The sequence below is a fragment of the Somniosus microcephalus genome, chromosome 13, assembly GCF_052327205.1.
Source record: "Somniosus microcephalus isolate GS21.2 chromosome 13, FLI_Smic_1.0, whole genome shotgun sequence".
Classification (NCBI taxonomy): domain Eukaryota; kingdom Metazoa; phylum Chordata; class Chondrichthyes; order Squaliformes; family Somniosidae; genus Somniosus; species Somniosus microcephalus.
The window spans coordinates 123,932,295-123,960,261 of NC_140999.1; the positions used below are offsets into that span (position 1 = coordinate 123,932,295).

The 27,967-nt window shown below is 44.0% G+C and overlaps 1 long non-coding RNA gene across 1 annotated transcript; it reads right to left on the reverse strand.

Annotated features, from left to right (window-relative positions):
• Positions 1-45: 45 nt before the first annotated feature.
• On the reverse strand, positions 46-27,967 carry LOC147108578 (uncharacterized). Its single transcript, XR_015080612.1, has 3 exons — positions 27,834-27,967; positions 11,877-11,982; positions 46-1,573 (listed from the first exon to the last, which is right to left on the reverse strand). It is a non-coding gene; the product is annotated as an uncharacterized LOC147108578 (long non-coding RNA).

Below are 27,967 nucleotides of genomic sequence, written 5' to 3' on the forward strand. Positions count from 1 at the left end.
AAAAATAATGTTTTACATTGTGTATGTGAAGTAGAAAAGGATAAATACTTTATAGTAATTTTATTCAGTTTCCAGAAAAAATACCAGCAACAAGTGCACAAGTCAAAGATTGTTTTTTATACATGAAATCCAATATATGAATAAGTTGGAAACAAATAATGGGTTTAATTCTAATAAAATAATGAAAGGTCATATTCAAGAGCTAGCATGTGATTTCCATAAAGAAAAGAATGTTCTGGAAAATTAAACACAGAGAAAGAGGAACAAGGAGGAGCATCAGGATATCATTCCAATGGCATAGTTTAAACAAATACACAGGGGGCAATTTTAATCCAACCCGCCCATCGGGAAGCTGACAAGGTCGGGTGCAACGCTGGTTTTACACTTTGCCCGATTTTATTCTCCACTGAAGTTAATGGGGAGTAATATTGTAATATTGGGCGGGGTGTAAAACTGGCGTTTCACCCGATCCCGTGTGATTCCCGCCCGGCGAATTAGGTTAACATTAACCGCTTAAAAATGACTGTTAGCGATCTTAGTGCGTCAACACTTAATGCACTTTATACAACACTCTTCCGATATTTTAATGGAGGTGTTAACTAGCTTAAAATAAATGGATTAATGCTTCTATTAAAATAGGATATAGAGCAAAGCTATACAAGTTTTGAGCAATTGAGTGCTAAAAGCTACAACATGAATTTCTAGGCTATAATCGATAGGGATCAGGACAATTCTATAAACTCAATGGGAATGATGCCAAGAAGCAATAACAGACAGAATATTCCGGTACAACCAATGTAAAATAGTCTTGACTTTTGTGAATTCAAAGTCATTTTGTTGCACTTAAAACAAAAGTGAACGAACAGATAATATGAATGATATGACTATGAATTAAAGCAAGTGAACTGTACAGTCCTGGTCACTGCCACAGCTGTTACCGGGCACTGACAGTCTACGATTTAGCGCTCTTGACACAGGGCTTCCTAGGGTGGGCGCATGTATCGGGGATTCGGAGGCTAAACTTCTTCCGCTACGCGCTTCAATCCCAACACAGACTGGGATTTTTCTGTATGATTCAGGTATTCTGGATAAATCTGCGGAACCGTTAATGATCTGGTCTCTGAAGTTTAATGGTCATAAAGTTACTTCTGCTGATATGTTTCAGAGCAGTTAGAATCCCTCAAAGTCTACTGGCCTCAGTCCCCAGCAATAGCTAGTCACACCCCCCGAAATCGCAGCCTCCTGAAAAATCACATCCTCCTGAGTAACTCTCTCCTCCTGAATAATCACATGCTCCTGAAAAACTCCCACCCCCTGAATAATCACCACCCCCTGAAAAACAACCTCCTCCTGAATCATACGTGTCTCCGCTAAAGTAAGTGTCATGGTATGCATCAGAGTCCTGGGGGTGGATAGACTGGTAGAACATGTTCGAGCTATGCACATTGCTGGCATAATGAGAGCTGAGTTTACTCTGCTGCTTTTTCTTCTTCCCATCGTAGCCTTCAGTCTTCATCCTATTTTTATCTGGCTTTGTTCTTTTTCCTTTCTTGCTGGTGTTGGCTCCCATCTTCTTAATTTTGATGAATGAGAAGGTTATAAAATAAACCAGGAGTAAGTATCAACATAATTATTGATTATATTAAGCTGTGAATTATTTCTTCTTTGACTTGAGAGGTGACTGAAATGGAGAGGTGAAGAAGGGAGAATGAGAGGACAGGGATAGGGAGGCCAGTGTGGTTGAGGAGGAAAGCTGAAAACCAACTTGGTGGTAGAGTCAAAGGAGCAGTTTTAGTTTTCCTAAAGTGTTCCTTGCTCCTTGCCTATCCAAGAGGGTGCCCTGGAGAAGAGGTCTCAGATCACGAGTAGTACAAAAGCAAAATACTGCAGATGCTGGAAATCTGAAAAAAAACAGAAAATGCTGGAAATACTCAGCAGGTCAGGCAGCATTTGTGGAGAGAGAAACAGAGTTAACATTTCAGGTCTGGCCTTTCGTCACTGGTAGCAGTTGTTAGGAGGTGAGGGATAATAGCCAGACAGGACATGACCGTTGATTTTCCTTCTCACCCGGGGAGGGAACTGAGAGTCATGGCCTCAGCCCACATCCAATATGTAATGGATGAGGCTGGGAAAGCACTGGGGGTTGAAATTCCTTTGTGTGTTATTTTTAGCCACTAGCCAAAGTGCTTTGCATCAAATTGTTGTGTATGTTATTTTGACAAGTAATTAATCTCAATAGGTTAAAGATTTGGTAGAACAGCAGACAGGAATTTGATGTGAACACACAAGCCAGTATACTAACTACCAGCACCCATGGGAATTTGCATAGGAACATATAAAACTGACAGGCAGGACAAGACCATCTGATGCACCAAGCCTGCCCCACACAGTCATGATGTGCGAAGCATCGTGAATAAAGAGCCCCTTCTCACAGCAGCCATGACATCTCCTGGGTGAAGCAAAAAAAAACAGATCAAAACCCCTGGCCAAATTAGGGGAAAAAAACCTGGAAAAATCCTCTCAGACCCTTATAGGCAATCAAAAACTAGTCCAGGAGACCACATTAACCAGGATTATATTGCTTGATATTTCACCTGTCTTTTATAAGACGTTATCTCCACCCACGCCAGGAACTGGTCCAGCTCTCGTTTGAGAGTTTTCAGAGGCTCACCGTACGAGATGGAGACTTGTTCCAAAGATCTACTACCCTCTGGGAAAAGAACCGCCTAACATTGAACTTGGTAATGACCCCTGGTCTTCTCCAATATATTAAACTGAAATAATCGATCAATAATCTATCAATTTAGTCCTGCATCTAATGTGTATACCCCTATCAAATCACCCCTAACTCTACACATCTCTACAGTGAATGGACTCAGCTTTTAAAGCCTCTCTGGGTAACTACGTTTTTTAAAGCTGGGAATCATTCTAGTGGCCTTACTCTGAACCATTTCCATCGCCTCTATACCACTGCTCATGAGGGGGATCATGTGAGCACACAAACCAATACGCTACAAACAGCATACACAAGAACTTCAACCCCTGCGTGAGTAATAACTGGAAATGAAATTGGCTCTGACAGCAACCCATAACCAGAACAAACCACTTATAGTAGCAGAAACAAAATCTAATGTTCTTCTCCCCTCTCCTAAAACCACTGACTTATGCTCAAACGTGAAGGCCCCTCAGCAGAGAGCAGTGCTTGATGGGAGCGCAGGTTGGAGATAGGGCTACAACACTTGTTGCGGCAGTACTTTGAACCGCCCTCCTCTTGAATGTTGCTCTCCCTGGGAATGTGGGATTGATGAATTCACCCAGACTGCCAGCTGTGTCCAAGGTCCATCCTTCACGTGTGAGCCTAGGCAGTGAGGATATTTGAACATGTGGTGCAACACAACCCAGCTCAATCCTGTACTTACCTCATGTGTACTGGACACAGGGGTTACTGGATAGTAATCGCGATTGGTAACCCTGACTGGTGTTTCACTTCCTCTTCTCTGGTCACTGAGGCTACTTATTGCGCAGCTAGTGCTGCCTTGACTGAAGTTAAGTGACACAACATGAATTGAAAGTTGAACCTGTGATCATCCTGGTCAGTATGGTTTAGTTCCAACCAAGTGAACTGGGGAATCTGACAATTATGAGCCATTTTAGTAGATTTCTAAATTTCCCTCCAGATATTCTAGTTTCAGCTTTCACAATAGTATGGTTTAGCATCATGAGCTTGCCTCATTTTATTTAAGTTTCTCATTATTCTCTGCTTCAGTTTGTGTTTTGCCTTACAGCATTCCCTCATAGATGTTAACCTACAAAACTCAAAAATGCTGTCGAACACAGTCCCCCAAAATAGGGGGGGGGGACACTGGGGTAGCAGGTTCTCTTTGGACGGATGAACTAAGATGGACCAAATGGCTATCCTTACCTTTACTTACCTTGCAATCTTGTGTACGGCAGGATGCCCAACCTTTTGGATCAGTAAGGACGGATCAAAATGGATCACAAAGACCTCGATTAAGGACTTATGAATATGGCTAAGAGGGTGGATGAACTATGGAGTTCCTTCAAGGAGGTGATTCTGAATGCAACGGGCCAATCTGTACCCACACAAAGCAAAGGTACCAAGGTGGAACAGGTCTACCAAGCAACTCTTAAAAAAACAAAAAAAAATATTTAAAGCCATAAAGGGAAATGGCACAGAATTAAGATGGATTCAATACCAAAGGCATGCCTGGAGTGTAAAAAGGGCACCAAAATGGCAAAGAATAAATTTGAATTGAATATGTCAAGAGAAGTAAAGGATAATAATAATGTTTTTTAGTTATATTAAGATAAAAAGAAAAAGATGGATGGAGTGGGGTCTCGGAAAGTCAGATTAGGTGAGGGCATGACAACTGATGCTACACAGACTGCAAAAGTGCTAAATACGTCAAGGTGTTCAGTCACTCTATCCTTAATTATAGCGGAAAAGGTAAATAGAGAGGTGACAAAGGCTTTGAACTAGTAAGATGGGGGAGAGATCTACAAGAAACGTAACCAGCTTAAATATAAACAAATCAGGAAAAGACAGCATAGGAAAGAATAAAGTAAGGGAGGACATTGATGGCAAGGGAATAAATAGAGTTACAGAACAGGAGTCTAAAAAGATGGTTAAACATAAAGTGAGAGGAAATCTTATTAAAAATGAGTCAAACTGTCGGTACAGCAATGTACACAGTGTTCATAATAAAATAGGGGAGCTGGAGGCAATCATGCATTACAAGGAACCAAACATAGTAGGGATTACTGAGACATGGCTACAGAAAAATCAGGACTGGGAATTAAACATTGCAGGATATAACATATTTAGAAAAGATAGGAAGGGACAAAGGGAAGTTAGAGTAGCTGTACTTATTAGGGATAACATAATGGCAGTAGAAAAAAGTGACGCAGATATCAGCAAGACAAAAATAGAATCCATATGGATAGAGATAAAAGATAATAAAGGATTAATCACACTAATAGTGGAAGGGAGGTGGAGGAAGGAATATGCAGACAAATTAGGGAAATAAGTAAAAAACATGGAATAATAATCATGGGGGATTTCAACTGCCCTGATATTAATTGGACAGAAGAGGTAGGTAAAGGGGATGAGGGAATGGAGTTCCTACAACGTGTACAGGACTCCTTTCTAACTCAATACGTAAAAAGCCCAACAAGGGAGGATTAGCTATTGGATCTAGTAATGGAGAATGAACCAGAGCAGATAAGAGAAGTAAAAGTAGGGGAACATATAGGCAATAGTGACCATAATATAATACGCTTTGAGATGATAATTGAGAAGGACATAAGTATGACGAAAACCAGGTTAATAGATTGGAGAAAAGCTGATTTTGAGGTGCTGAGAATAGAACTTTGGAAAAGAAAATGGGCAACGATATTGGCAAACAACGATGTAGAACAGCAATGGGAAACATTTAAAATGGTGTTCAACAGAGTGCAGGAAAAATATATTCTGCTAAAAGGAAAGAACAAACTAAACAATAATGAGACTCCATGGATGAATAAAGCCATAAGGGAACAATTGAGGGTAAGAAAAGAGGCATACATTAAGTAAATAGACAGCAGGGGAGTGCATGATAAGGGAGAATACAAAAAGATTAGGTGAGAAGTCAAAAAAACAATTAGGGAGGCAAAGAGGAACTATGAAATTAAATTATCAAGGAACATAAAATAAAACAGTAAAATATTTTACAGGCACATCAATAAAAAAAGGAAGGTTTGGATGGGAATAGGGCCATTAAGGGATAGACAGGCCATAGGTAATGAGGAGAATGGTAAAAATATTAAATAATTATTTTGCTTCAGTATTTACCAGGGAGATAGAACAAGTGGACATGACATTGGATGATGAGATTAGTAATGAGATAAGTGCATTTAAAAGAAAAAAAGGGATATATTAAATAAACTAATCAAACTCAAAGAGGATAAGACCCCTGGTCTGGATGGATTGCATCCATGCATTTTAAAAGAATCTAGGGAAGTGATAGCAGAGACATTACTACGCATATTTAATAATTTATTAGAAAAAGTTGTAGTGCCAGAGGACTGGTGGATAGCTAACGTAATACCGATATTTAAGAAGGGGGATAAAACATGTCCAGGGAATTATAGACCAGTCAGCTTAACATCGGTGGTAGGAAAAATGATGGAATCCCTACTAAAGGAGAAAACAGAAGAACATCTAGAAACCAAAAATAATAATGAATAGTCAGCATGGATTTCAAAAGGGAAAGTCTTACTTAAGAACATAAGAACATAAGCAATAGGAGCAGGAGTAGGCCATTTGGCCCTTCGAGCCTGCTCCACCATTCAATAAGATCATGGCTGATCTTCTACTTCATCTCCACTTTCCTGCACTATTCCCATATCCCTTGATTCCATTAATATTCAAAAATCTATCAATCTCTGTCTTGAATATACTCAACGACTGAGCCTCCACAGCCCTCTGGGGTAGAGAGTTCCAAAGATTCACCACCCTCTGAGTGAAGAAATTTCTCCTCATCTCAGTCCTAAATGGCTGACTTCTTATTCTGAGATTGTGACCCCTGGTTCTAGACTCCCCAGCCAGGGGAAACATCCACCCTGCATCTACCCTGTCAAGTCCTGTAAGAATTTTGTATGTTTCAATCAGATCACCTCAGAAGATAGGCCTAGTCTACTCAATCTCTCCTCATAGTACAATCCTCCCATTCCAGGAGCCAGTCTGGTGAACCTTCGTTGCACTCCCTCTATGGCAAGTATATCCTTCCTTAGGTAAGGAGACCAAAACTGTACACAATACTCCAGGTGTGCTCTCACCAGGGCCCTATATAATTGCAGAAAGATGTCTTTACTCTTATACTCAAATCCTCCTATAATAAAGGCCAACATACCATTTGCTTCCCTAATTGCTTGCTGTACCTGCATGTTAACTTTCAGTGATTCATGTACAAGGACACCCAGGTCCCTCTGAACACCAACATTTCCCAATTTCTCACCCTTTAAAAAATACTCTGCTTTTCAATTTTTCCTACCAAAGTGGATAACTTCACATTTCTCCACAGTATATTCCATTTGCCATGTTCTTGCCCACTCACTTAGCTTGTCTATATCCCCTTGAAGCCTCCTTGCATCCTCCTCACAACTTACATTTCCACCCAGCTGTGTATCATCATCAGCAAATTTGGATATATTACATTTGCTTGACCAACCTTATTGAATTTTTTGAAGAGGTAACAGAGAGTAGACAATGGTAATGCAGTAGATGTAATTTATCTAGATTTTCAAAAGGCCTTTGATAAGGTACCCCATAATAGACTGATGAACAAGGTCAGAGAATGTGGAATCAGGGGACAAGTAGCAGAATGGATTGCTGGCTGGCTTCAGGACAGAAAGCAGAGAGTAGGAGTAAAGGGTAGCTATTCACAGTGGCAGAAGGTGGGTAGTGGTGTTCCACAAGGATCAGTGCTGGGACCACTACTGTTCACAATTTACATTAACGATTTAGACTTTGGAATCAAAAACACAATTTCTAAATTTGTGGATGACACCAAATTGGGGGGGATAGTCAATACTGAGGAGGACTGCAACAAATTACAGGAGGACATTAATAAACTTGCAGAAAGGGCATATAATTGGCAAATGAAGTTCAACACAGATAAATGTGAAGTATTACATTTTGGGAGGAAGAATAGGGAGGTCACTTATAACTTGGAGGGTGCGGTAGCACAATTGGATTGCTGACTATCAGCTGCAGCTCCGCCATTAAATAGGAGACTTGATCAGTCATCATTTGCAGGTGGCAGGACTTTGTTGTCTCAGATCTCGGGGAACTTTTAGCAGGCATAACCATAGCTGTGGAAGCCTGACACCCATCTCCAGTGTGACCTCCTGGGAAACCCCTTTCGCCACCTTCACTGAGCACTTCCTCAACTGAGGTATATGCCAGAAGCATGGGAACCATTTATTTCCTTTCCTCCTGGACATCAGATTAGGACGAAGACCAGCCCGTGGCAGCAGCAGGACCATGAACAACAGCTTCAGCAACAGCAGCAGCAACAACAGGAGCGCCAAGCTGCTGCTCACCCACCTGAAGCTGCGCAGGCCAGAAGGCGCCAGTGCGCGACCACATTGCTGCCTGGGATGCAAGGGACACACTCATCTTGGCCAGATTTGCTTAGCCTGCACAATCAAACAATTTTGTCTCACACCTTCTTATCAGACCATTGACAATGGCCAAGAACCTGCGGATTCCTAGCATTCTGACCACCATACTGACAATTGCAAGTAATCCTAAGCCCTCAATGTGGAAGTCCCCTTAGCGAAATGACACACGCTACAACTGCAACAATTGCCATCAGAATTTTTATTTACAATAACCAACTGATGGCTTCTCAACATTAAACATCACATTTCACCCAAGTGACTACCCTTGTGACTATTTGTGCAGTATCATTCTCTTACGCGTGCTCTTACATGGTGGTTCCCCCTTGGCATCAGCAGATGTGGAGGCCCCTTGCTCACTTTCTTGCTGCTCGTGTCTCGACACCTTTGGCGGACGTCTTTTGGGTTTGCGAACCTGTGAGGGCTCGGCAACAGTCTGCTGCTCCTGCGGCTGTACAAGGGTTGAACCAACGATCTCAGATGGGTGGGGACTCTGGTGGGGCTCTGACCGAGGACTTCGCAGTGGCATGGAAGTGTGAGCGCTTGGAGAGGAGCCCCCACTTCCTTGTTCTCTGCCACCAACATCCCTCTCATGGGTCAGGTCCACCTCAGCGCTTACAAGTGGCTTGAGAGCACCTTGCTGCACATCAGGGGGGCCATGGGGACCCGTATCTGCACTGGCAGTCCTACTCAGAAGGACTTCCATGAAGGTGTGGTTTCTCTGTTCAATAGCTGACCATCGCTCCTCCAGAGATGTCAGTCTATTCTGAACACTCACTATGTTTCCTACACTCTGGCGACTTAGCTCCTCCATGGCCGTAGCCATCCTCTAGTCTACTGTAGCCATCCTTTCCACGGAGGTTGCCATCCTTTCCGTGGTGCTGCGTTCATGCGCCAATGACTCCACAAAGGCTCTGCTCATGTCCGCGATGGACTCCTCCATTCGCTCCACACTCGCAGCGACCCTGGAGACAAAACCTGCCAGAGACTCCTGCACCTGCTCCTGGTGTTCCAGCACCACTGTTCTTCTGGATGGACCCAGAGGCAGAGGGTCGACATGCAGCTGAGCCGAGCTGGGAGAGTCCTGCGCCCTCCGACTTGGACTCTCCACTGCTGTCCCTGTCTCCACAATCTGCTGATGCTCACTTGTGAGCTGTGATACACCAGGTGACAACACTACTCTATCTCGCGATGGTCCCACCGGGGTGTGAGTGTCTGCGCTGGTGCTGGGTTGGCTGAATTCTGCTGACGCTGCGCCCTCAGAGGTTGCAGCTTCCTCTGAGGAGTCTGGAGGCTCAGGATGTTCCTCCTGGATAGTGGGGACGGGGGCTTTCGATGGTCCTGTAGGGGAGTAAAGGAAAGAGTCAGAGATGTGATGCCAAGGTTACATGCACATTGCATATTGCAGATGATCATAAGTCCATCTGTTAGAGCTTCAGAATCATTATCAGCGACTCATGCAATGTCAATGAGAGAGATGAAAAACTATTCTGTCATCAGCTTTCTCTGATGCATCCGTCTGTCCGTCCCCCACTTGCACATCGTCCTCGAGTCCCACGATCTCCAGGACTGCCTCCTCCCAAGGGGTGAGGTGGGCTACTGAGGGTAGCCCTCCTCCTGTCCTCACTCTTTCCCTCTTATTGTGAGCTCTCTTTTCCTGCAATGAGGGAGACAAGTGGAGTTTGAGCGAGAATGAAGGAGTGAGTGTAGAGAATCCATAGCATAGATGTTTAGAAGGAGACAAAGATGGAGTGAGGTGGCAAGACCAAGGGCCCTCCCTGTGTTTTGTAAGTTGTTTTCATAGCATCACAGTAATAGGGAGTGTGAGGGCTGCATAGCCGAATAGTTAGGTGAATGTGACCATAGAGAGAGAGGGAATGGGTAAGGGTGCAGGGATTTCAGTGTCAAGTGGGATGTGGAGGAAGAGGTTGCTAAAGCTGAGTGCTGGTGAGGAGAAGCAATGGGGATCAGATTAAGGGTGATGCAAAAGTCATACTCACTTTTCCAGTGCACAGAAGGTCATGAAACCTCTTCCTGCACTGAAGCCAGGTTCTTCGGATCAGCGACAACGAGTTGACCTCCTGGGCCACCTGGATCCACACAGCCTTCGTCTGCTGGGGAGGCTTCTTCCTCCCTGAGGAAGGGAAGAGCACCTCCTTATCAGCTCTTGCTCCCTCCACCAAAGCTTGCAGGGCGACGTTATCAAATCAGGGAGCAGACTTAGGTCTCCCGCTGCTCATATTGCATCCAGGTCCCTCTCACAGCAAAGGCCAAAAGGTTGGCAGTCTGCAGAAGAAGCAAGGCTTCTTGCAGACCTTAAATGCAGCAGCAATAATGATGTCATCGGAGGCGAGTTTCAGACTGAAAAAACGAATTGGACCATGGGTTCCCACACGCTGGAACTCAATTGCCGAATTATGTGAAAATCGCATCATTCTCCCACATCGATTTGGAATCAGGTGAATAACATGAAAAGCGGATGACACAACACCAGCCCGCCCCAATGAAAAAATCCAGCCCTAGGGTTTATTTCTAGAGGTATAGAATTGAAAAGTAAGGAAGTTAGGCTAAACCTATATTGAACCTTGGTTAGACCACACTTAGAGTACTACGTATAGTTCTGGTTGCCATGTTATAAAAAGGATATAGAGGCACTGGAGAGGGTGCAGGGAAGATTTACAAGGATGATACCAGAAATGCGAGGGTATACATATCAGGAAAGAATGAACAGGCTGGGTCTCTTTTCTCTTGAAAAAAGGTGAGCTAATAGAGGTCTTTAAAATTATGAAAATTTTTGATAGAGTGGATACAGAGAGAATGTTTCCACTTGTGGGGAAAGGCATAACTAGAGGCCATCAATATAAGATAGTCACCAAGAAATCCAATCGGGAATTCAGAAGAAACCTTTTTACCGAAAGTGTGGTGAGAATGTGGAACTCGCTACCACAGGGAGTGGCTGAAGCGAATAGTATAGATGCATTTAAGGGGAGGCTGGACAAGCATATGAGGGAAAAGGGAATAGAAGGTTATGCTGATAGATTTAAAAGAAAGAAAGACTTGCATTTATATAGCACCTTTCACGACCACCGGACGTCTCAAAGCGCTTTACAGCCAATGAAGTATTTTTTTTTGGGGTGTAGTCACTGTTGTAATGTGGGAAGGAAAGATGGGAGGAGGAACCTGTGGAGCATAAACGCCGGCATAGACTGGTTGGGCCGAATGGCCTGTTTCTGTGCCATATATCCAATGTAATCCTATGTACTAGACTCTAGTAATTTCCCGACAGCAGATGTTAGGCTAACTGGTCTATAATCCCTGGGTTCCCTCTCATGCCATTCTCAAATAGCAGAGTGACATACGCAATTTTCCAATCTAAAGGAACGGTTCCTGAATTGAGAGAACCTTGGAAAATTATAGTTAGGGCATCTGCAATGTTCTCACCTACTTCCTTTAAAACCCTGGGGTGGAAACCATCTGGTCCTGGAGATTTGTCACTCTTTAGTGCCATTATTTTCTTCATTACTGTTATTTTACTTACATTAATTTTGGTGAGTCTCCGTCCCTGATTCAATATTAGTTTCCTTGCTATCCTCTTCTTCTACTGTAAATACTGATGCAACAAAATTATTCAACATATCTGCCATTTCCTTATTTTCATTTACAATCTCACCGTTATCATTATCAACCGAACTTACTGGGTTTCTTGAAGGTGTGACAAAGGAGCTTAATAGGGGTAAAGCAGTAGATGTGGTGCACTTCAATTTCAGTAAACCTTTTGATACAGTTGCTCTGGAAAGGCTCCTACTGAAAATAAAGAAAGTGGGAATCAGTGGAAATACTTTACTACGGACATGTAATTGGTTTACCAATAGAACCTAGAGGGTGGTGGTACGGGGATTGCCATCAGCCTGAGAGAATGTTACCAGTGGGGTCCCAGAGGGGTCTATTTGGGAACCTCTTTTGTTTAATATCTTTATAAATGATCTGGAGCTAGGAGTTACAAGCACAATGGCTATTTTTGCAGATGATACAAAGCTGAGGAAGATGGTAGACTCCAAAGCTGAACCAGATATGCTACAGGAGGTTTTGAATATACTTGGAAATTGGGCAGACAGGTGGCAGATGAAATTCAATGTAGAGAAATACAAAGTGCTTTACATGGGATCGAAAAATCCAGGAAGGGACTTTTGTCACTTAATGGATTCTGGGATCTTCCAGTACAGTTGAGTTAAACACTGTCTTAAGCAAATAAGTCTTTCAGTGAGCTCCAAGCTAAACTTTCTGTATTGTATTTCTTTTGTTCATATGAGGATGTGAATGATTGAGGGGGTGATGAATGGGTTAATTTACCTATTCATGATGTACCTAAAATGTGGCCTCTTCGCATTTCATCTTGAAGTTGACCAGCGCTACAATGACAGATTTAAAAACAGCTACTTCCTATTGAAACAGGCAAAAATGTTTGAACACAATCACCCATGTGCTATGGAAATTGACAAAAACATACAAATATGGAACAAATTTATTCTGTTCAGATTGTAAAAACTGATAACGGATTAACCACGTTGATTTCTGAATACTGATAGAATAAGAATGCAGGCTAGATTGGAGCCTGTGGTTTTTTGAATACTGTAGAAGTCAACTTGTAATGGAAAAAACCCAAAGCTAAGATTCATGACAAGGGAATTGAGCGAATTTAATAAGGAAATGGCATTGCGGGATATGATAGGACATAGTTGTAAAGGAAAATGGGATATAAACCACACTGTCTGGGCCGATGAAGCCTCTTGACTGAGTCAGATGATCCTGAGTCGATTGTTGGGTTACGGGTAAGCTGGAATGCATGTGGCTTTGATGCTGCAGACTGTTCTGTTGTATGCCTGTCTATGCTGGACTAAGGTACCTGAAATGAGATTCATGTATATGAGGAAACTTGATGCTAAATAAATAATCAATTCTTTAAACAAATCTATTTATTGGTGTGGTTAACCGTACTTGAGTCTAAGGCGTGAATTCCCTCTCCCTGGCTAGTGAATTGTAGCCTGCTTCAGCAGAGATAGCGGTCAGTAGGGACTTAGTACTTGAGATAGAGGTTCTCGAGCTCCCGACACTATTCGTGACACTGTTACTTAAAGGGAAAGAAAATAATGTACAAAGAAAACAAATCATATCTGGCATTTGACAAATTGAAGCTAGTGCAACAATACTCAGTGGCAGTGAGTAAAAGATGTTGTAATGTATTAAAAGGTCAACATTGAAGCGAAATAGTGAAGTAATCCTAACACTTTATAAATCATTGGTGCAATTGCATTTAGAATATTGTGTACAGTTCTGGTCACCGCAGTACAAAAAGAATATTACAGCTATTGACAGGATACAGGAGAGAGCAACCAGAATGATTGAGGGGATGGAGAACTTGAATAATGGGAGCGATTATGTCAATTGAGCATGTTCTCACTGGAAAAGAGAAGGCTGAGAGGTGATAGGATTGCTGTTTTTAGGATTCTATAGGGACTAGATAATGTAGAGCACGACAAGCTGCTTCACCTTGTCCAGAACAGCAGAACCAAAGAACACAGCCTGCGCTTGAAGGGGGTAAATTCAAAACTAATCTGCGGATGTAGATCAGACATTATTTCAGAGAGCGAGTGGTAAATCTATAGAACAGGCTATCTAGGGAGACGTTGAAAGCAGTTAGTATTGATTCATTAAAATGCAAATGATATAGAATTCTTTCAGAAAATACAAGCTCCAGAAATGTAGCAGAACTCAACACCCCAAGTGACAGAAAAAGGTGGAGGCCTAGGGAAGATTGTTCCAGAGATTTTAAACACAGAAAACACAACTCTGTGTGATTTTAATGATTTTGTTGTGAATTGTTACATTGTTTATGTGCTTATTAAGTTAAACATTTTACATTTAATTTTAGTACCATATCTTTGGGTTATTTGGATCCTTCTGCTCTTTGTTTATTGATGATTGTTTGCTGATTTTATATTGAGTTTAAAAAAAATCTATTTTCTGCTTGTTCGGTTTCCAAACTGCTTTCCTATCTATTCAGTAATTTTTCAGGCAATTAGCATTATTGAATTAACAGCGATTTTTATTTTGTTATTTTATGAATATGATATGTGAGCCAATCAAGCAAGTATGAGGGGTTTCACTTAAGTGGAGAGACTGGAGAAGCTGGGATTGTTCTCCTTAGAGCAGAGAAGGTTAAGGGGAGATTTAATAGAGGTGTTCAAAATTACAAGGGTTTTTTATAGAGTAGATAGGGAGAAACTGTTTCCACTGGCAGGAGGGTTGGTAACCAGAGGATACAGATTTAAAATAATTGGCAAAAAAGCCAGAGGGAGATGAGGAGAATTTGTTTTACTCAACGAGTTGTTATGATCTGGAATGCACTGCCTGAACAGGTGGTGGAAGCAGATTCAATAGTAACTTTCAAAAAGGAATTGGATCTCTACTTAAAAAGGAAAACTTTGCAGGGCAATGGGGAAAGAGCGGGGGTGGACTAATTGGATAGCTCTTTCAGAGAGCCGGCACAGGCACGATGTGCCAAATGGCCTCCTTCTGTGCTGTATGAGTCTATGAATATTTGGGATACAGTATACGAGTAGTTTGAGTCATGACGTGGTAAGTGTAGCATGCTTGGAAGGAACAGGTGGCTTTATAGTTTCCTGGACTGTATGTTCCTGGCACCAATTTATATGGAGATATGCGAAGTACTGTCTTACTGTGTTCATAGGCTTAATATCTAATTTTAATTCAAAGTCACTTTATTTGAATTATCTGCCAGTTTTTAAATCTTTAAGCACAACATTTTGCTGGTTTATTTAAGTTGCTTAATTTGAATTACTGGATAATTCACCAGACATAACCTATTTATTTTAAGTGGGTTAACACCTTTGCTAATATATAAGAGAGAGAGGAATTTCAGAGCAATACATGAATTATCCTGGTATCCCATGTGTAATTATACGGCCTATCCACTGTAACAACTTGCAAATTCACAAGATCCTTACAGATGAGGAAGGCCATTCGGCCCATCTTAGTTTATCCATCCAGAATATCCCTACATTCCCCCATTACTGTATCCAATTGTTTCTTAAATGATTCCAGGGTTTTCACTTCCACCTCTCTGTCCATTCCAAGGGTTGAGCACTCCCTGCATGAAGAAAATCTTCCTGATATCAGTCATAAAGATACCTTTTTTAGTTTGCAACTTGTCCTACTCCCACAGTTTAATTTAAAGAAGTAGTCTGGATTAATGTTTTCCATACATAGAAACATAGAAGATAGGAGCAGGAGTAGGCCATTCGGCCCCTCGAGCCTGTTCCGCCATTTAATGAGATCATGGCTGATCATCCAAATTCAGTACCCTGTCCCTGCTTTCTCCCCATATCCCTTGATCCCTTTAGTCTTAAGAAATACATCTAACACCTTCTTGAAAATATTTAATGAATTGGCCTCAACTGCCTTGTGTGGTAGAGAATTCCACAGGTTCACCACTCTCTGGGTGAAGAAATTCCTCCTCATCTCAGTCCTAAATGGCTTACCCCTTATCCTTAGACTGTGACCCCTGGTTCTGGACTCCCCCACCATCAGGAACATCCTTCCTGCATCCAGTCTGTCTAGTCCTGTTAGAATTTTATAAGATTCAATGGGATCCCCTCTCATTCTTCTAAACTCTAGCGAATATAAGCCTAATCGACCCAATCTCTCCTCATACATCATTCCTGCCATCCAGGTATCAGTCTGGTGAATCTTCGCTGCACTCTCTCCATGGAAAGAAGATCCTTCCTCAGATAAGGCGACCAAAACTGCACACAATACTCAAGGTGTGGTCTCATCAAGGCCCTGTACAACTGCAGCAAGACATTCTTGCTCCTGTAATCGAATCCTCTCGCTATGAAGGCCAACATACCATTTGCCTTCTTAACCGTCTGCTGCACCTGCATGCTTACCTTCAGCGATTGGTGCACAAGGACACCCAGGTCTCGTTGCACTTCCCCTTTTCCCAATCTATTGCCATTCAGATAATAATCTGCCTTCCTGTATTTGCCACCGAAGTGGATAACCTCGCATTTATCCACATTATACTGCATTTGCCATGCATCTGCCCAATCACCCAACCTGTCCAAATCATACTGGAGTTTCTCGGCATCCTCCTCACAGCACACACACCCACCCAGCTTTGTGTCGTCTGCAAACTTGGAGATATTACATCTAGTTCCCTCGTCTAGATCATTTATATCTATTGTGAATAGCTGGGGTCCTAGCACCGATCCCTGCAGTACCCCACTAGTCACTGCCTGCCACTCGGAAAAAGACCCGTTTATTCCAACTCTTTGCTTCCTGTCTGCCAACCAGTTCTCTATCCAAGAGAGTACCTTACCCCCAATCCCGTGTGCTTTAACTTTGCATGCTAATCTCTTATGCGGGACCTTATCGAAAGCCTTCTGAAAGTCCAAATACACCACATCCACTGGTTCTCCCTTATCTATTCTACCAGTTACAGCCTCAAAAAATTCCAGTAGATTAGTCAAGCATGATTTACCTTTTGTAAATCCATGTTGACTTTGTCCGATCCTGTCACTGTTTTCCAAGTGCTCTGCTATTACAGCTTTTATAATGGACTCTAGCATTTTCCCACTCCCGATGTCAGACTTACCAGTCTATAATTCCCTGTTTTCTCTCTACCACCTTTTTTAAATAGTAGGGTTACATTAGCTATCCTCCAATCCATGGGCACTGTTCCAGAGTCTATATAATTTTGGAAGATGATCAGCAATGCATCTACTATTTCTGGGACCACTTCCTTAAGTACCCTAGGATGTAGATTATCAGGCCCTGGGGATTTATCGGCCTTCAATCCTGTCAATTTCCCTAACACCATTTCCCTACAAATACTGATTTCATTCAATTCCTCCCTCTCATTAGACCCTATGTTCCCCGACATCTCTGGGAGGTTATTTGTGTCCTCCTTTGTGAAGACAGAACCAAAGTATATATTTAATTGGTTTGCCATTTCTTTGTTCCCCATTATAAATTTCCCCGATTGACCTTACCAATCTTTTTCTCTTCACATATCTATAGAAGCTTTTACAGTCAGTTTTTATGTTCCCTGCAAGCTTACTCTCATAATCTATTTCCCCCCTCTTAATTAATCCCTTTGTCCTCCTTTGCTGAATCCTAAACTGCTCCCAATCCTCAGGTTTACTGCTTTTTCTGGCCAAATTATATGTCCTCTCCTTGGATCTTATGCTATCCCTAATTTCCCTTGTTAGCCACGGTTGAGTCATCTTTTTTGTTTTATTTTTATGCCAAACAGGGATGAACAAATTCTGTAGCTCATCCATGCGATCTTTAAATGTTTGCCATTGCCTATCCACCATCAATCCTTTAAGTAACATTTCCCAATCCATCCTAGCCAACTCGCGCCTCATACCATCGTAATTTCCTTTATTTAAATTCAGGACCCTAGTCTCTGAGCCAACTACTTCACTCTCCATTTTAATTAAGAATTCTATCATATTATGATCGCTCCGACCCAAGGGGCCTCGCACAACAAGACTGCTAATTAATCCTTTCTCATTACATAATACCCAGTCTAAGATGGCCTGATCTCTAGTTGGTTCCTCGACATACTGGTCTAGGAAACCATCCCGTAATTATTATTTACTGTGGCCCTGTTTGATTTACACCCTTGATTTCCCTGCCTTCCACTTTTGCATTTCTCCTTCCTGTCTTTTGTTTCTATCCTTGCTTCCCTTTCCTCTGTCTCCCTGCACATGTTCCCAACCCCCTGCCATTTTAGTTTAAACTCTCCCCAACAGCACTAGCAAACACTCCCCCTAAGACATCGGTTCCGGTCCTGCACAGGTGCAAACCGTCCAGTTTGTACTGGCCCCACCTCCCCCATATTATAAAATGTGCAAACTTCAAAAATGTTGAAAGAGGTATGGGTGCAGTTGAAAGAATCCTAGGAATCCTATTAGACTCAATTGCGATATTGAACTACATAGACAACACGGTAGGTCACAAGTCAGAGGAATTCATGAACAAACTATGTAGTGCTCTAATCGGACCACACCTTGGTTACTGAGCGCAGTTCTAGTTCTAATACCATTTACTATTTTAGGTACCTCCATAAGATCACCTCTTAGATGTCTCCTTTCCAGGCTGAAAAGCTCAAGTGTCTCCCATCTTTCCTCAGAACTCAGACCCCTAGCAGAATGGATCATTGATGCCTTGTGACTCTTCTCTGACTTCCACTTTTGCGTTTCTCCTTCCTGTCTTTTGTTTCTATCCTTGCTTCCCTTTCCTCTGTCTCCCTGCACAGGTTCCCAACCCCCTGCCATTTTAGTTTAAACTCTCCCCAACAGCACTAGCAAACACTCCCCCTAGGACATCGGTTCCGGTCCTGCACAGGTGCAAACCATCCAGTTTGTACTGGCCCCACCTCCCCCATATTATAAAATGTGCAAACTTCAAAAATTTTGATAGAGGTATGGGTGCAGTTGAAAGAATCCTAGGAATCCTAGTAGACTCAATTGCGATGTTGAACTACATAGATAATACGGTAGGTCACAAGTCAGAGGAATTCATGAACAAACTATGTAGTGCTCTAATCGGACCACACATAAGAACATAAGAACATAAGAAATAGGAGCAGGAGTAGGCCAATCGGCCCCTCGAGCCTGCTCCGCCATTCAATAAGATCATGGCTGATCTGATCCTAACCGCCAATCTACTATCACAGAACCATCTCCTGAATCTAACAGAATTAGACACACGAAATAGGAGCAGGATCAGGCTACACGGCCCCTGGGCCCGCTCCGCTACCCACAGGGCCATGTCCAATCCAAACCTAGACTCATGTCCAAATTCCTGCCCGCTCCCCGTAACCCTTAATTCCCTTTACTTCTAGGAAACTGTCTATTTCTGTTTTAAATTTATGTAATGATGTACCTTCTACAGCTTTTTGGGGCAGCATATTCCATGGACCTACCACCCTCTGAGTGAAGTAGTTCCTCCTCATCTCAGTTTTGAAAGAGCAGCCCCTTATTCTAAGACTATGCCCCCTAGTTCTAGTTTCACCCATCATCGGGAACATCCTCCCCGCATCCACCCGATCCAACCCCTTCACAATCTTATATGTTTCAATAAGATCGCCTCTCATTCTTCTGAACTCCAATGAGTAGAGTCCCAATCTACTCAACCTCTCCTCATATGTCCATCCCCTCATCCCCGGGATTAACCGAGTGAACCTTCTTTGTACTGACTCGAGAGCAAGTATGTCTTTTCTTAAGTATGGACACCAAAACTGTATGCAGTATTCCAGGTGCGGTCTCACCAATACCTTGTACAACTGAAGCAATACCTCCCTATTTTTATATTCTATCCCCCTAGCAATGAAAGCCAACATTCCATTGGCCTTCTTAATCACTTGCTGCACCTGCATACTAACCTTTTGAGTTTCGTGCACCAGGACCCCCAGATCCCTTTGTACTTCAGTACTTTCCAGTTTCTTGCCATTAAGATAATAACTTGCTCTACGATTTTTCCTGCCAAAGTGCATAACCTCACACTTTCCAGTATTGTATTCCATCTGCCAAATCTCTGCCCACTTACTTAGCCTGTCTATGTCCCCTTGCAGGTTTTTTATGTCCTCCTCACTCACTACTTTCCCTCCCATCTTAGTATCATCTGCAAACTTTGATATGTTACACTCGGTCCTCTCCTCCAAATCGTTAATATAGATTGTAAAGAGTTGGGGACCCAACACTGACCCCTGCGGAACACCACTAGTTACTGATTGCCAGTCTGAGAATGAACCATTTATCCCAACTCTCTGCCTTCTGTTAGATAGCCAATCCTCTATCCATGCCAGAATATTACCCCCAATCCCGTGATTTTTTATCTTAAGCAATAATCTTTTGTGTGGCACCTTGTCAAATGCCTTTTGGAAGTCTAAATACACTACGTCCACTGGTTCCCCTTTATCCACCCTATATGTTACTTCCTCAAAGAACTCCAGCAAATTTGTCAAACATGACTTCCCCTTCATAAAACCATGCTGACTTTGTCCTATTAAATTATGATTATCCAAATGTCCTGTTACTGTCTCCTTAATAATGGACTCCAAAATTTTACCTACCACAGATGTTAGGCTAACCGGTCTATAGTTTCCAGCCTTCTGTCTACTGCCCTTTTTAAATAAGGGTGTTACATTAGCAGTTTTCCAGTCTGCCGGGACCTTTGCTGAGTCCAGGGAGTTTTGGAAAATTATTACTAATGCATCCACAATCCCTACCGCCACTTCCCTCAAGACCCTAGGATGTAAGCCATCAGGTCCAGGTGATTTATCCGCCTTGAGTCCCATTATTTTACCGAGTACCACTTCCTTAGTGATTTTGATCGTGTTTAGCTCTTCCCCCCCATAGCCCCCTGTTTGTCCCGTGTTGGGATATTCTTAGTGTCCTCTACTGTAAAGACTGATACAAAATATTCATTCAGTGTTTTTGCCATCTCCATATTTCCCACCATTAATTTCCCGGTCTCATCCTCTAAGGGACCAACATTTACTTTAGCCACCCTTTTTCTTTTTATATAACTATGCACCTTGGTTACTGAGCCCAGTTCTAGTTCTAATACCATTTACTATTTTAGGTACCTCCATAAGATCACCTCTTAGATGTCTCCTTTCCAGGCTGAAAAGCTCAAGTGTCTCCCATATTTCCTCAGAACTCAGACCCCTAGCAGAATGGATCATTGATGCCTTGTGACTCTTCTCTGCCCTGCCTCCAGCACTTGATTATCTACCTTGTTTCTCAGTGACTAGAACTGGGCTCAGTGCCGTCTTTCAGATGAGACGTTAAACCGAGGCCTCATCTGCTCACTCAGGTGGACGTAAAGGGCAGGATTTTCATTGGGCCATGGAGGCGGGATTGGAGGCATGTGGGTGGTTAAAATTGCAAAAACTGGCGTGCGGGCCCAACCCCGCCTCCATCCCGCCTCCAAGCAATTTTCATTAATTCGTGTCTAATGGTCCTGTCTCCGTCCTGCCTCCAAGAGGCGGGATAGGCCGTTAAGGCCCTTAACAAGCACTAAATTGCCTCTATAATGCCATTTTGAAAGGCCTTTGCGATTTTAACCCCTTTCCCACGTGAAACACGCCTGTTCTGAAACACAATGGTGAAACCTGGCGGGAGCACAATTGGATTGCTGACTATCAGCTGCAGCTCAACCAATAAAGAGGCGATTTGATCAGCCATCATTGCAGGTGGCAGGACTTTGCAGTCTCAGGTCTGGGGGAACTTTTAGACGGCATAACCACAGCTGTGGAAGTTTGGAGCCTGACACCCATCTCCAGTGTGACCTCCTGGGAAACCCCTTTCGCCACCTTCACTGAGCACTTCGTCAACTGAGGCATATACCAAAAGCATGGGAGCCATTTATTTCCTTTCCTTCTGGACATTAGATGAGGACGAAGACCAGCCGCGGCACCAGCAGAACCAGGGACAACAGCAGCACAAACAGCAGCAGCACCAACAGCAGGAGCGCCAAGCTGTTGCTCACCCACCTGAAGCTGCACAGGCCTGAAGGGGCCAGCGCATGGAAGCCCGTTGGCGCAGGAGATACCCCCCAAACAGGGTCTACAGACACAGGGTCAGCTACCTCAACATGTCTGAGCAGCATTGCCAAAGGCGGCTCTGACTTTCGCGAGAGGTAGTGGGTGACATCTGCGCAATGCTGCAACAAGACCTGCATGCCAGAGGACCAGGTGGACAACCCTTACCAGTGGCCGTCAAAGTCACCACCGCATTCAACTTTTTTGCCTCAGGCTCATTCCAGGGATCAGCAGCAGATATCAGCGGCATCTCCCAGGTGGCCGCACACACTTGCATCACGCAGGTAACCGATGCCCTCTTTGCCATCACGCACAATCACATCCATTTCACCAAGGATCAAGCAAGTGTCACGGCGTGTGCAGTTGGATTAGCTAATCTGGCAGGCTTTCCAAGGGTGCAGGGCGTCGTTGACTGCACATATGTGGCCCTTAAGGCACCCCATCGCAATCCAGGTATTTTTGTCAACCGCAAGGGCTTCCACTCCCTTAACGTTCAGCTGGTGTGTGACCACAAGAAGGAAATTTTGCATGTTTGTGCCAAGTACCCTGGCAGTTGCCATGACTCCTTCATACTGCGCCAGTCTAGTGTGCCTCTGCTATTCAGTCCGCCAGACCAACTTAACGGATGGCTACTTGGAGACAAGGGCTATCCCCTGAAGATGTGGCTAATGACGCCGTTGAGGAGCCCATCCAACGAAGCTGAGGAGAGCTACAACTCCAGCCACATGTCCACCAGAGCCATAATCGAGCAAACCATCGGTTTGCTGAAGATGCGCTTCAGATGCCTGGATAGATCAGGTGGAGCACTGCAGTACTCAGCAGCCAGGGTCTCCAGAATCGTCGTGGTTTGCTGTGCACTTCACAACATGGCACAGCATCGTGGTTTGCAGATTCCTGAGGACCAACTGGCTCTTCACATATCCTCCTCAGATGAGGAGGAGGAGGTGGAGAGCAAAAACGAACATCTTGCAGAGGCCCATCAACCAGCGGCAGCAGTACGCGAGAACATTGCTGCCCGGGATGCAAGGAACGCACTCATCTTGGCCAGATTTGCTTAGCCTAGCCAATCAAGCACTTTTGCCTCGCAGCTTCTTACCTGAGCATCGACAATGGCCAAGGACCAGCGGATTCCTAGCAATTTGACCACCATACTGACAATTGCAAGTAATCCTAAGCCCTCAATGTGAAAGTCCCATTCGCGAAATGACAGACGCCACAAATACAGCAGTAGCCATCAGATTTTTTATTTACATTATTTATATGATGGCTTTTTCACATAAAACATCAAGTTTCACCCAAGTGACTACCTTTGTGACTATTTGTGCAGTATCTTTCTCTTACGAGTGCTCCTACGTGGTGCTTCCACTGTAGCTTCAGCAGATGTGGAGGCCCCTTGCTCACTTTCCTGCTGCTCCTGTTTCGACTCCTTTGGCGGGCGTCCTCTGGGGTTGGGAACCTATGAGGGCTCGGCAGCAGTCTGCTGCTCCTGCGGCTGTGCAGGGGTTGAGACGCCAATCTCAGATGGGTGTGGACTCTGGTGGGGTTCTGACCGAGGGCTCTGCAGTGGCATGGAAGTGTGAGCGCTTGGAGAGGAGCCCCCACTTCCTTGATGTTTGCCACCAACTTCTCTCTCATGGGTCAGGTCCCCCTCAGCGCTTGCAAGTGGCTTCAGAGCACCTTACTGCACATCAGGGGGGCCATGGGGACCCGTATCTGCACTGGCAGTCCTACTCAGAAGGACTTCCATGAAGGTCTGGTTTCTCTGTTCAATAGATGACCGTCGCTCCTCCAGAGATGTCATTTTATTCTGAACACGCACCATGTTTTCTGCACTCTGGCGACTTATCACCTCCATGGAGGTTGCCATCCTTTCCATGGTGATGCGTTCATGTGCCAATGACTCCACAATGGCTCTGCTCATGTTCGCTATGGACTCAACCATTCGCTCCACACTCGCAGTGACCCTGGAGACAAAACCTGCCAGAGACTCCTGCATCTGTTCCTGGAGTTCCAGCACCACTGATCTTATGGATGGACCCAGAGGCAGAGGGTCGACATGCAGCTGAGCCGAGCTGGCAGAGTCCTGCGCCCTCCGACTAGGACTCTCCACTGCTGTCCCTGTCTCCACAATCTGCTGATGCTCACTTGTTAGCTGTGATACACCAGGTGACAACACTACTCTATGTCCCGAAGGTCCCACCGAGGTGTGAGTGTCTGCGCTGGTGCTGGGTGCACTGAATTCTGCTGACACTGCGCCCTCAGAGGATGGAAAACTATTCTGTCACCAGCTTGCTGTGATGCACCCCTCTGTCCGTTCCCCACTTGCGCGTCTTCCTCCACTCCTACGATCTCCAGGACCGCCTCCTCCCAGGGGGTGAGGTGGGCTACTGACAGTGGCCCTCCTCCTGTCCTCGCTCTTTCTCACTTATTGTAAGCTCTCTTTTCCTGCAATGAGGGAGACAAGTGGAGGTTGAGTGAGAATGAAGGAGTGAGTGTAGAGATTCCATAGCATAGATACTTAGAAGGAGACAAAGATGGAGTGAGGTGGCAAGACCAAGGGCCCTCCCTGTGTGTTGTCAATTGTTTTCATAGCATCGCAGTGATAGGGAGTGTGAGGGCTGCATAGTCGAATAGTTAGGTGAATGTGACCATAGAGAGAGAGGGAATGGGTAAGGGTGCATGGATGTCAGTGTCACGTGGGATGTGGAGGAAGAGATTGCTAAAGCCGAGTGCTGGTGAGGAAAGGCAATGCGGATCAGGTTGAGGGTGATGGGAAATTCATACTCACTTTTCCAGTGCGCAGAAGGTCATGAAATCTCTTCCTGCATTGAATCCAGGTTCTGCGGGTTACTGATAATGAGTTGACCTCCTCTGCCACCTGGATCCACACAGCCTTGGTCTGCTGGGGAGGCTTCTTCCTCCCTGAAGAAGGGAAGAGCACCTCTTTATGAGCTCTTGCTCCCTCAACTAAAGCCTGCAGGGCAACGTCATCAAACCTGGGAGCAGCCCTAGGTCTCTCGCTGGTCGTTCTGCTTCCAGGTCCCTGTAGCATGAAAGGCCAAAAGGTTGGCAGTCTGCAGAAGAAGCAACGCTTGTTGCAGACCTTAAATGCAGCAGCAATGATGACATCATCGGAGGCGACTTTCAGACTGGAAAAACTAATTTGCCACGGGTTCCCACACGTTGGAACTCAATTGGCCAATTAAGTTAAAATCGCATCAATCTCCCACATCGATTTAGATTCGGGTGGATAACACGAAATGCAGATTACACGACCCCAGCCCGCCCCTGAATTAAAATCCAGCCCAAAAGATCCCATGGCACTATTTCGAAGAAGAGCAGGGGAGTTATCCCTGGTGTCCTGGCCAATATTTATCCCGCAATCAACATAACAAAAACAGATTATCTGGTCATTATCACATTGCTGTTTTTGGGAGCTTGCTGTGCGCAAATTGGCTGCCGCGTTTCCCACATTACAACAGTGTCAACACTCCAAAAGTACTTCATTGGCTGTAAAGCGCTTTGAGATGTCTGGTGGTTGTGAAAGGTGCTTTATAAATGCAAGTCTTTCTTTCTTTTAAGAACATAGAACATAAGAAATAGGAGCAGGAATAGGCCACTTGGCCCCTCGAGCCTGCTCCGCCATTCAATAAGATCATGGCTGATCTTGGGCTCAAAGCCACTTCCCTGCCCGCTCCCCATAACCCTTCACTCCCTTAACTTGCAAAAATCTGTCTATCTCCACTTTAAATGTATTTAATGACCCACCCTCACGGCTCTCTGGGGCAGAGAATTAATTTCACAGATTTACGACCCTCTGAGAGAGGAAATTCCTTCTCATCTCAGTTCTAAAAGGATAACCCTTTATTCTGAAACTATGCCCCCGAGTTCTAGATTTCACCATGCGGGGAAACATCCTCTCTGCATCTACCTTGTCGAGCCCCCTCAGTATCTTATATGTTTCAATAAGATCACCTCTCATTCTTCTAAATTCCAATGAGTATAGGCCCAGCCTGCTCAACCTAGTGAATCGTCTCTGAACTGCCTCCAATGCAAGTATATCCTTCCTTAAATAAGGAGACCAAAACTGTACGCAGTACTCAAGGTGTGGTCTCACCAATACCCTGTACAGTTGTAGCAGGACTTCCCTGCTTTTATACTCCAACTCCCTTGAAATAAAGGCCAACATTCCTTTTGCCTTTTTGATTACTTGCTCTACCTGCATGCTAACTTTTTGTCTTTCATGCACAAGGACCCACAGGTCCCTCTGAACTGTAGCATTTTGTAATCTCTCTCAATTTAAATAACAATTAGCTTTTTTATTTTTCCTGCCAAAGCGGATAACCTCGCACTTTCCCACATTATACTCCATCTGTCAAATGTTTGCCCACTCACTTAGCCTGTCTATATCCCTTTGCAGATTCTTTGAGTTCTCTGCACAACTTGCTTTCCCACCCATCTTTGTATCATCCGCAAACTTGGCTACATTACACTCGGTCCCTTCATCCAAGTCATTAATGTACAGGAAACTTTGGTTTATCCGGAGGTTAACTATCCGGAATGCTTGAGCCACCGGAAAAAATCAGGAGCCGCTTCGTTAGGTTTTTTTTCTTTTCGTTGCTTTTTTTTCACCAGTCAGGCTCTGCAAGGTCTCGCTGAAGTTGTTGCTAAGCTACAGAGACGCTTGCAAGGTAGGGCTGACTGTTTAGAAGCTGTTGCTAAGCAACAGGGTTTGTTGCCAGATACGGAGCTCAAAATCTCCGTATGTTTCAACATTAGCGCTGGTTTGTCCGGCAGTTTTGATGGGACGGCAACAGCTCGGTCCCGTTGGTGCCAGATAGCACAAAGTTTCCTGTAGATTGTAAATAGTTGAGGCCCCAGCACTGATCCCTCTGGCACCCAACTATTTACCATTTGCCATCCGGAAAATGACCCATTTATTCCGACTCTCTGCTTTCTGTTAGTTTGCCAATTCTCTATCCATGCTAATATATTACCCCCAACTCCGTGAGCTCTTATCTTATGCAATAAACTATTATGTGGCACCTTATCGAATGCCTTCTGGAAATCCAAATACACCACATCCACTGGCTCACCTTTGTCCACCCTGCTCGTTACATTCTTAAAGAACTCCAGCAAATTTGTTAAACATGATTTCCCTTTCATAAAACCATGCTGACTCTGCTTGACTGCATTATGATTTTCCAAATGCCCTGCTACTGCTTCCTTAATGAAGGACTCCAGCATTTTCCCAATGATAGATGTTAGGATAACTGGTCTATAGTTTCCTGCTTTCTGTCTCCCTCATTTCTTAAATAGGAGTGTTACATTTGCGGTTTTCCAATCCACTGGGACCTCTCCAGAGTCCAGGGAATTTTGATATATTGCAACCAATGCATCCACTATCTCTGCAGCCACTTCTTTTAAGACCCTGTTATTTTCTACCCTGCAGTCAGTTTCTTATTCATACTCAAGCCTTTGTCCCGAATCCCCTCAGTTTTGAACAGAATTAGTAATTTTCCATGCAAAATTTTAAATACCTTTTGGAAGTCTAAGAACACAACGTCATAGGGTTCACTATAGTCAACCTGGGTTGTCCCTTCTTCACAGAAATGAGGCAACAATTTCCCTGTAAAGTTGTGTTGACTGATGCTTGCTGGGTTGTTGTTTTGAAATACAGATATTTGACAAAATGGTTAATCTCTCTCCCTGCTCCAGACATCCATTCTACACAACGCAAGGGCCATTGTCTCATTCATCAGCACGTCTGTGTTAAAACGACAAAAGGCTCCAAAGTGATACAAAGTACCCTTGTGGCTAACTACTATCTCAGACTAGAAATGAACCTTTGCGATTAACGCTGGATTGAAAATTAACATTCAAAAGCGGCCGCGTTGTAACTGACCCCCACTGCTAACTTTCCGACCCTCTCCTGGCGTGTCGTCACTTTGAGCCTCTTCCTATCTGACAGCAAGGCTGCACCAACTCACAGCACACCCGACACAATAGCACTCACCCGTTGCAGAGTTCTCGCTCTCTGGTCGAAGTTGCTTCTGGCGTATTCTTGTAACTCGGTGCACGCACACTCCACCTGTTGCCAAGTTTAGCCTCAACAAAATCTTCCGTTTCCTGTGACCGAGGACCAGAGGA